This window comes from Vulpes lagopus, chromosome 11, assembly GCF_018345385.1.
Source record: "Vulpes lagopus strain Blue_001 chromosome 11, ASM1834538v1, whole genome shotgun sequence".
Taxonomy (NCBI): domain Eukaryota; kingdom Metazoa; phylum Chordata; class Mammalia; order Carnivora; family Canidae; genus Vulpes; species Vulpes lagopus.
The window spans coordinates 60,918,989-60,928,804 of NC_054834.1; positions in this window are offsets into that span (position 1 = coordinate 60,918,989).

The window sequence follows — 9,816 nt, forward strand, 5'->3', positions numbered from 1 at the left end:
TTGGGAAAAGAAAAGGAATTACAATTTGAGACAAGCAAACTATGGTGAACTATATGCAAGTCTGGAGAACAAAGGAGAGGGGTTGCTTCTGTAAGGAGAAAGCCAGAAGCTGGGAGGGACTGTTCCACTAAGTTCTCATTGGCTGGGCTGTTGCCGGGCAAGGAGAAATTCTTCATTCCTCTTGCTGTTCATAAACTAAGCTTCTTGCTGTTGGAGAATGCATGGTTTGCTAATTACTGTGAATGGTAGTGTGTGAGATCTCCCTCTTCAGGGCTTCCTAACTCTATTTATATGAGATTCCCTTCATTTTCACAGTGTTAAGGTCTTGATCATAACATTTTCCTGGCTGCAAATGGCACTAAACTCCATTTGTCAAATGGGGGCACTGAGGATACATTCAGCTGCAAGTAACAATAGTAGCTAACCGTGACTTAAACAGAAAAGATGATGATCTTACCTAACAGGATGTTTGGAGGCATATTGTTCAATGTTCTGCTTAGCAGCTCAATATTGCTATCAAGAACCCAGGCTCTTCTGTCCTTCATAAGGGGGAGTTTCATCCTCAGATGTCATTTACTGGTTATAAAATGGCTGCTGTAGTACTAGGCATCAAAGCCTCAACAAGGATGAAGCTGGAGGACATTATGCTAAGTAAATAAGCCAAGCAGAGAAAGAAAAGTACTATATTGATCCCTTGTATATGAAATCTAAAAAAAAATCATACTCAAAGAACCATAGAGTAGAATGGTGGTTGCTAGTGGCTGGTGGTTGGGGAAAAAATAGATGTTGGTCAAAGGGTACAAAATTTCTGTTATAGGATGATTAAGTTCTGGTTATTATAGTTAATAGTACTGTTCTGTATACCTGAAAGTTGTTAAGAAAGTAAATATTAAGTGTCCTCAGCACAGACATCCATACACACACATAAAATAACTATGTGAGATGATGGATATATTAATTGACTTGATTGTGGTAATCATTTCACTAGCTATACATAAAATCATCATATTGTACACTTTCCAAAAAAACACATTTTACAGCCTAAATATATGCAATTCTTATTGTCAGTCATACTTCACTAAAGCTGGAAAAATATTTTTTTAAGAAATGTAATAAAACACCATGTCTACAAAAAATAAAGTCTCTCCCAAAAATTTCTAACAAGGAAGAGAAAGACTGAAAAACGGCTCTCCAATTATTAGGAAGTAAAAACTTACCCAGAGGCCTTGTGGTGGGATGAATAATACCCACCATACCTTTGCCTCAGTCCTCAGAACCTGTGAATATTACATTACATAGAAAAAGGATTTTGTAAACATGATTGAGTATCTTGAGATGGGAGATTATTCTGGATGACCTGAGTGAGCCCTAAATGTAATCACCAGTGTCCTTACAGGAGGGGGGCAGAAGGAGATTTGACACAGAAGAGAAGTAGGTGATACAGCGACTGGTGGGAGGTTGAAGCGATGTGAGGAAGGAATCATAAACCAAGAACACAGGTGGCCTCCAGAAGCTAGAAAAGGTGAAGGAACCAATTTTCTCCTGGAGTCTTTGGTGGGAAGAAACCTGCTCATATCTCCATGTTAGTGAGACTTATCCCAGACTATGGGCTTCTAGAACATGAAAAGAATACACTTGTGCATTAAAGCACCAAGTTTATAGCATTTTGTTACAGCAGCAATAGGAAACTAATACACGCACTTAGTGTACATTCCTTTACAACTGATTGGCCAGATATAGGCCATATGTAAGCCCCTCCTCAATACAAAGAAGGCTGGGATAATAAGTAGCTGGCAAACAGGAAGGAAAAGCATGCAACTGTATTAGACCTACCTTGATTCACCTGGGGCTGGCCATATTGTGGAACTCAAACTGGAGCCCTTTCAGCATATAAGAAGGGAGAGGGGTAGAAAATTAGGAGAGTTTGCTATATCAAAGTTCAAGGAAATTTATTAATCTTGAGATGATTGTGATATTCCAGCACAGTATTTAAGTGCCTAGTCACTCACCTGAAAATCTTCAGTGACTTTCAAAGTTCTCCTTGGTCTGACCCTTGCTTATCTTTTTAGCCTATCTCCCATCACTCTCTAAGGATCCAGCCTTACTGGTTTTTCAGCTTTGGTCACAAATTAGGCTTTCTTCTTCAAAGTCACCCCACCATTTAGTTTGCTTGCCATGAAAACCATCCTTGCCACTCCCCCCCATCTCCCCTCCCACACTCTTGGCTTAGCTAAATTTCACTGACTTCGACTGTCAGCTCAAACAGTAGTTCCTCAACAGTATTGCTCCTGACCACCCCAGACTAAGTTAGGAACCCTTGTTACAGGCTACAAGGTAGTAGCATCTTTTATGTAATACATCAGACTGAGAACTACCTGTTTGATACTGTGTCATCCACCAGGCTGGGGTACCCCCTGGTTCCAACAATAGAAGAGCATCCTTGGGTGGGTCTGGACCAGGAAATAAGGTCAGTGCTGTTGGCTAAGGAGGAAGCAAAATAAAAAGAAGGCAACACAACTGTTTCCTATCTGTTTCACTGTTCTGATCTGAATGTTTGTGCCGTCCTCCCCAAATTCATAGGTTGAAATTCCTAAAGTCCAGTGTTATAGACTGAAGGAAGTTCTTAGGTCATGAGAGACAAGTCCTTGTGAATGAGATCAGTGTCTTTGTAAAAGAGGTCCCGGAAAGTTTGCTAGCCCCCTGTGAAATAATAGAAAGTGCATATGTTGGTCTCTGCCCTGGTTCCTGACAGAAAGTTCCTAAAGCTTTTGTAAATTCCTGAATGACATGAGCACTAGGAGCATCTTTTGTTCTAATATTTGATCTTTGACCTGGTTCCCAACACAGAACTTCTAAAGGCCTTGGCATCTCCTGGGTAATCGGAGTGTCTTTTGTTCTAATGAGGCAACTCACAGGTGGGCTTCTAGATAGCTTCAGGATGGGGGCCAGCCATCAGAAAGACCCAACCATGACGGGAAACGTGGAACTTTCAGCCCCACCCCCTACTCTTCTGGAAGGGGAGAAGGCTGGAAATTGAGATTATGATTCATCATACCTATGTGATGAAATCCTTATTGAACTCTCGAAAGTACAGGTTTTGGAGAGCTTTCAGGTTAGCCAACACATCCAGGTCCCAGGAGGGTAGCGCACCCCAACTTCATGGGAACGGAAGTTCCTGCACCTGGGACACTTCCCGGCCTCACCCTGTGTATCTCTCCTTCCGGCTGGTCTTTCATATCCTGTATCATATCCTTTATTACATAATAAACTTGTAAACATAAATAAGTGTTTCCTAAGTTCTATGTCTGTTCTAGCAAGTAGTCCAATCCAACGGAGGTGGGGTTCATGGGAACCTCTGATTTATAGCCAAGTCAGACAGAAGTTGTAGGTGACCTGGGGACCTCCTACTTGAGATTGGGATCTGAAGTGGGGGGCAGTCTCTTAGGACCTGTAGAGTCTGTGCTAACTTCAATTAGTGTCAGAATTGGATTGAATTGCAGGACACCTGGCTAGTGTCACAGAGAATTGCTTGGAGTAGGGAAAAAAAATCCATACAACTGGTGTCAGAAGTGTTGTGAATGTGGTAGTAGTGTGTGAGTAAAGGAGAGACACAGAAGTGTATCTTTCCTTTATACATTCCACCATGTGAATTTTTCCTTCCACTATGTGAGGGAGGCACTCATGAGCCAGAAAGAGGGCTCTCACCAGAATGAAACCAACCTGGTGCTTTGATCTTGAACTTCTCAGCCTCCAGAACTAAATTTCTGTTGTTTGAGATACTCAATCTGTGGCATTTTGCTATAGCAGCCTAAACAGATTAAGACACCATGTGAGCACTATTTCCATTAGGTATCAGACATTCTAGCTTTTGGTTTGTACTGTTTTGGTTTGTTTGGTTTTTTTAATCTTTTTATCATAGTCCCCACTAACATGTCAGTATATTACCTTGAAATTATTGCAAAGGAACCACTTTCAGAGAATGTGTTAAGAGGAGAGGTGTTGAAAACCGCCCCCTCTACCCAAGCAGTCAAACTCCACCTACCTTATTGACCACTTTATGAGCAGAGCTGGGCACAAAGTATTCTGTGAAGAAACTAAATTTATTAAATAGAAGCACCAAGCTAAGTAGTGGAGCTATACAAGTAAACAAGACAGACCTCTGACAAAGTGGTCAAACCCACCAAATTGCACAGAACTATGCTTCTTAAAATTTGGTCCACCGAACACTTGCATCAGGATCACCTACAGTGCTTGTTTAAGAGGAATATTCTGGGACCCCCACTCTAGACTTACTGAATCAGATTTTCTTTGGGAGTAGTACTCTGGATGATTTTAGACCAAGAAAAGTTCAAGAACCATTGTCATAAACTAAAAACAAAAATAACTAATTCTATTTTTTTTAAGATTTCCATTTATTTATTCATGAGAGACACAGAGAGAGAGGCAGAGACACAGGCAAAGGCAGAAGGAGAAGCAGGCTCCCCACAGGGAGCCTAATGGGGGACTTGATCCCAGGACCCCAGGATCATGCCCTGAGCTGAAGGCAGACACTCAACCACTGAGCCACCCAGGCATCCCTAATTTTATTTTTTTCTATCCAAAAATAATTTTGTTCTCATTGGGTTGCTTCTAATCATTTCAAAGCTTCACAGACACTCGCCTTCTCTTCCATGTATATTTAGTACAATGCTTTACACACACCTTACTCAATTAGATATTGCATCAACCAAGTGATTTCAGGCTTTTCATCTATTCCTTCATGCAACTATAGAACTAACATACCGTTTACACCACAGGAGAGCTTACACTTGGGGAATTGTGTTTCATCTAATTTCTTACAATTAATGAATAAGTCCTATCAGTTTTAACGGTGTTATCTCAGGCCTACATTTTGGTGTAAATTATTTATTCTACTAATTTAATGGCAAACAGTCACAAGGCGAGCTTAAGGCAGTAATTTCACACGTGTATTGGTTATAGGTTAATTATTTAGGTGCCACAACCAGCTTTGCAATAATGAACTCTCCTGGGTAGACCCTATAAAATACATTCCTCGGCTTAAAAAAAAAGGCTTAATGTTTTGAAGTTTCTAACACTGAGTTTTATATAACTTCTGAGTTGTACTGAACTGAAATTTTAGGGAAGAAACTGAGGAATGTTTTTGTCAAGCAAAAGACGAAGAAGAGACCAGATGAAGAAAGAAAGAGCAAGCATGTTTGCAAAAAATTTATATGAAAGTAATGAAAATTAGTGGTGGTTTAGATCAAAGAATTACAGTAATTAAACACCCAAATTTTAGAGCATGACATGTTTTTTAAAGGCCCTTAAATTTCTCCATTTGTATTTTTTTTTAAGATTTTATTTATTTATTCATGATAGACATAGAGAGAGAGAGAGGCAGAGACACAGGCAGAGGGAGAAGCAGGCTCCATGCAGGGAGCCCGATGTGGGACTTGACCCCGGGACTCCAGGATCGCGCCCCGGGCCAAAGGCAGGCGCTAAACCACTGAGCCACCCAGGGATCCCCTCTCCATTCGTATTATATAGACTTACTATTCATAGTATCTCATGCTCAATTAAAATCATTCATTCATTTGATCATAATAAATGGTCAAAAAACCTCACAACTATTTTGATATAACAGGGGTTCCCAACCACTATGAAGTGATACTGGTGTGCTCTAAATCTTCCACAGGGACATGCCAAAATTTGATCTCTTGGAAAACTTTATTACCAAATAGGATATATATAATGAGCTTAGATGAGGTGTTGAAGAGCTCATGCAATGTGGTATATTATAGGATAAAAACTGTGAGGAGTAAAAGATGAAATATTAAGCCACAACTTTTGAGAAATTGTGCATAAACTGAAAAGCTTGAGAAGTTTGCCTCCTGATTGTGTAAATCAGTGAGTTAAACAACACTCTCAGATAACAACACGAGGCTGATGTGCTACCCAATGAACACAGTGTGTTGATAGACATGAGTTAATGCCTTGAATATTCTGCCAAAAGTTCTGTGCTCAAAATCCAAAGAGTTGAGGCCCATTGCCATACAGAGTGATAAATAATAGCTAAGGCACAGATATGCACAAGTATTTGGAGACATAGAAGAGGAAACTTTATTCTGTTTAGGTTTGCTGACTAAGGGATTTTCCTTGAAGAACTGAAATCATGTAGAAAATAATGCGATCTATGGGGGCAATTAGTTTATTTTCCTTTCTCACTAGGAAAGTGGTGAGCAGAAAGTCAGGCGGTTCCTTTCAGAAGGGAACAGACACTCAATGTGTTGGGGGAAGATAAAGGATTTCTGTTGGCATAGTCAAAGATCCAACAACCCCATCACTTGAATGTCGACATCATCTTCATCTGCTTTCCCTTGCATGATAAAGAGACATATATTCTCTTGTCTTCCAAAGCTGAGATGTATTAGGTTAGCAAGCCAACTTTTCACCTTTGAAAATCTGGGTCCACTTAAGCAATGTGTGAAATGAAAGCTTTCAACAGCTGATACCCATATAAATCCAAAAACTTTCTTATCTATTTCATTGTCTTGATTCATGATCTTCAGAAAATCTTTTTAGTTCTACTCCATTATTTTCTTCCTTTTCCCTTTGTTCCACTCAGCACTTAGAATGAATCTCAACCCCATGAACCCCTTTCTTTAAAAGTCCAGTAGCCATTCAGGGGCACCTGGGTGCCTCAGTGGGTTAAGTGTTGGACTCTTGATTTTGGCTCAGGTCATGATCTCAGGGCCGTGAGATCATTGACCCTACATACGTGTGCTCCTCTGCTTCTCTCCTTCTCCATCTCCCATTGCCACTCCCCCTGCTTGTGCTCTCTTTCCCTCTCTCTCCAATAAATAAATAAGTAAATCTTAAAAAAAAAAAAAAGCCATTTATGCTTCTATTCCTCTCACTCATACTCACAGAAAGTTCCTGTGAAGGCCTGAAATAGTCTCAGTCTCTGATGAGCAACTGGTGAGCTCTGCAGTTGATGTGGCATCTCTGGAGCTTTTCTGTATTCGTGTCTCATTTAGATTTTTTGCTCATGGGCAAATTCACATTTTTCAGAAACTGATTAAAGGGTTAACAAAAGGGAACTATCATCTCAGTTCTCTGTGATAGAACAGATTTTCAGTTTTCTGAAAATTGTGACTTACCATAGAATTAACTATCTATATGCTTCTCCCATTCCCCAAAATAGCATCAATATTTTATCTCCTGGGACTTTAAATATCTTATAATGGGTAGTGGGATCATATAAGATTTTAGCATTTATGTAATTTTAGACCTAAAATGGAATGTAGTCCTTTGATGAGCAACTGTTGGTCTCAGAGGATGACTCTTGCCCAGCTTCTCCATAGGATCTAAGACCTAATTTCAGCATGAATAATTAGAAAAATGCCTCCATTTTTGCTACTTTTTAGTATATTCGGTTTAAATTATAAATGTATATGTTTTCCTGAGATGTGGTAAAATAATCTTCATTTTAAATGAAAAACAAATGTGTCTTTTTAACATGATATTTTTTCTGAGTGGCCTTTTAATTTCAAAAATAAAGTTAATTACTATCGACGATACAGACCACTGTACTTCAATATAATGAAACTGAGCCTCTAAAAAGTAAATGACTTGACCTTGGACATCTGGTCTGTATGTAAGGAGATTTAAAGTCTTCATCCTAACAGTAAGTTAAAAAGCTGAACAAACTGAAAAACCAACAACTCATATTTGTCAGAGAAGTCAGGTGACGGGGCACATCACTGTCCTCCAAATTGGAGAGATAGATGGCAGTACAGAAAATCACAACTTACCTGAGCACAAACTTACAAGCAGAAACCCACACAGGGACCAATATCAGTGTAGGAAACCTGAACTATAATTGACAAATTGCTGGAGGCTAAGTGTAGACAAGCCTGAGAGAAAAACTGCAGAGGGACCCAGTCATAGGGAGGCCCTCACACTTTTGTGTTTCACTTTCAGAAGCCCTAAACAGATACTCATAGTCAATATCAGGGGGGAAAAAATTCCCTGAGCTTTCTGCAAAGGGAGGGAAAGAGAGACAATTTTGAAATATGCTAGAGAGACAATTTTGAAATACTCTTTTCTTAAAAACAAGGGCTGCCCTCAGAAGAAATTATTTTACCAGAATATAAGCTACTGGAGTGATGTCAGTTACCTGGGGGAAGGAGAGAGATACCTAACTCTAGACTCTTCTAGCCATCCACGTAGGGAAATGGAAATACACAAGTCTAGCCCCCACCAACCATTCTGTTCCACTTAAAGTGAGGCAGGGAGAGACTGAAAAGAAAGCACTAGTGAAGATCATAGTCCAGGGCCACAGCCTCACCAAAGCACTGAGACCAAATCATGGGACTCTAAAAGCTACCTCTTCCCACCCCACCTTCCCACTGTATTACTAAAGGCCTATTTACTGTAGTTTCTTTTACCCAGTACATCATGTCTGCCTTCTAATAAAAATTTGTAAAGAATACTAAAAGGCAAAAAAGAACAACAACAAAAAATCACACACACACACAAATGAAACTAAAAAACCCACTGTAGTTTAAGGAGCCTAAACAAGATTCAAAACTAAAGTCAGGGGATGCCTGGGTGACTCAGTGGTTGAGCATCTGCCTTTGGCTCAGGACATGCTCCCAGAGCCCTGGGATCGAGTCCCACATCAGGCTCCCCACAGGGAACCTGCTTCTCCCTCTGCCTATGTCTCTGCCTCTCTCGTGTGTCTCATGAATATATAAAAATCTATAGGGTGGCCTGAGTGACTCAGCAGTTTAGCGCTGCCTTCAGCCCAGGGCCTGGTCCTAGAGACCCGGGATCGAGCCCAATGTCAGGCCCCCTGCATGGAGCCTGTTTTTCCCTCTGCCTCTCTCTCTCTCTCTCTCTCTCTCTCTCTCTCTCATGGAACAAATAAATTTAAAAAAATTTTTTTAATCTAAAAAAAAAACTAGACTCAGAAATGCCAAAAACTTTGGCATTATCAGACTGGTAATTTTTTTTAAAACTATGATTAATACAGTAAGAGCTTTAGAGAGAGTAGACAATATGAAAAAAAAAACAGATGGACTATGTAAGCAGAGGGGTGGAGATTCTAAGAATCAAAAAGAAATGCTATAGATCACAAGCACTGTAACAGAAATGAAGACTGTCTTTGATGGGCTCATTGGTAGACTGCATACAGCTGATGGATCTCTGAGTGTGAGAATATGACATTAGAAACTACCAAAACTAAGAAAGAAAGAGAAAAAAAGACTCAAAGAAAAAGAACACAATATCCAAGAACTGTGGGACAACTACAAAAGGTGTAATAATACCTGTAACTGGTATACAAGGCAGAGAAGAAAGACAGAAAAAAACAGAAGCAATATTTGAAATGATAATGACTGAGACTCTCCCCAAATTAACGTCAGACAACAAACCAAAGATCCATGAAACTTGAAGAATACCAAGCAGAATAAATGCTAAGAATTACACTGAGGCATACATATCACATTAGAACTTCAGAAAATCAAAGATCAAGAAACAATTTTGGAAAATAACAGGAAAAATATTACCTTACCTACAGAGGAGCAAAGAAAACAATTATACCTGACTTTTCAGAAATAATGTAAACAAGTAGAAAGTGAGTGAAATATTTAGTGTTGAGAGAAAAAAAACCCTACCAGCCTAGAATTATCTATCCTGCAAAATTATCCTTCAAAAGTAAAAGAAAAAGATATTTTCAAACAAGCAATAATTGAGGGAATCTGTTGCCAGTAGACTTGCCTTAAAAGAAATGTTAAAAGAAGTTCTTCAGAG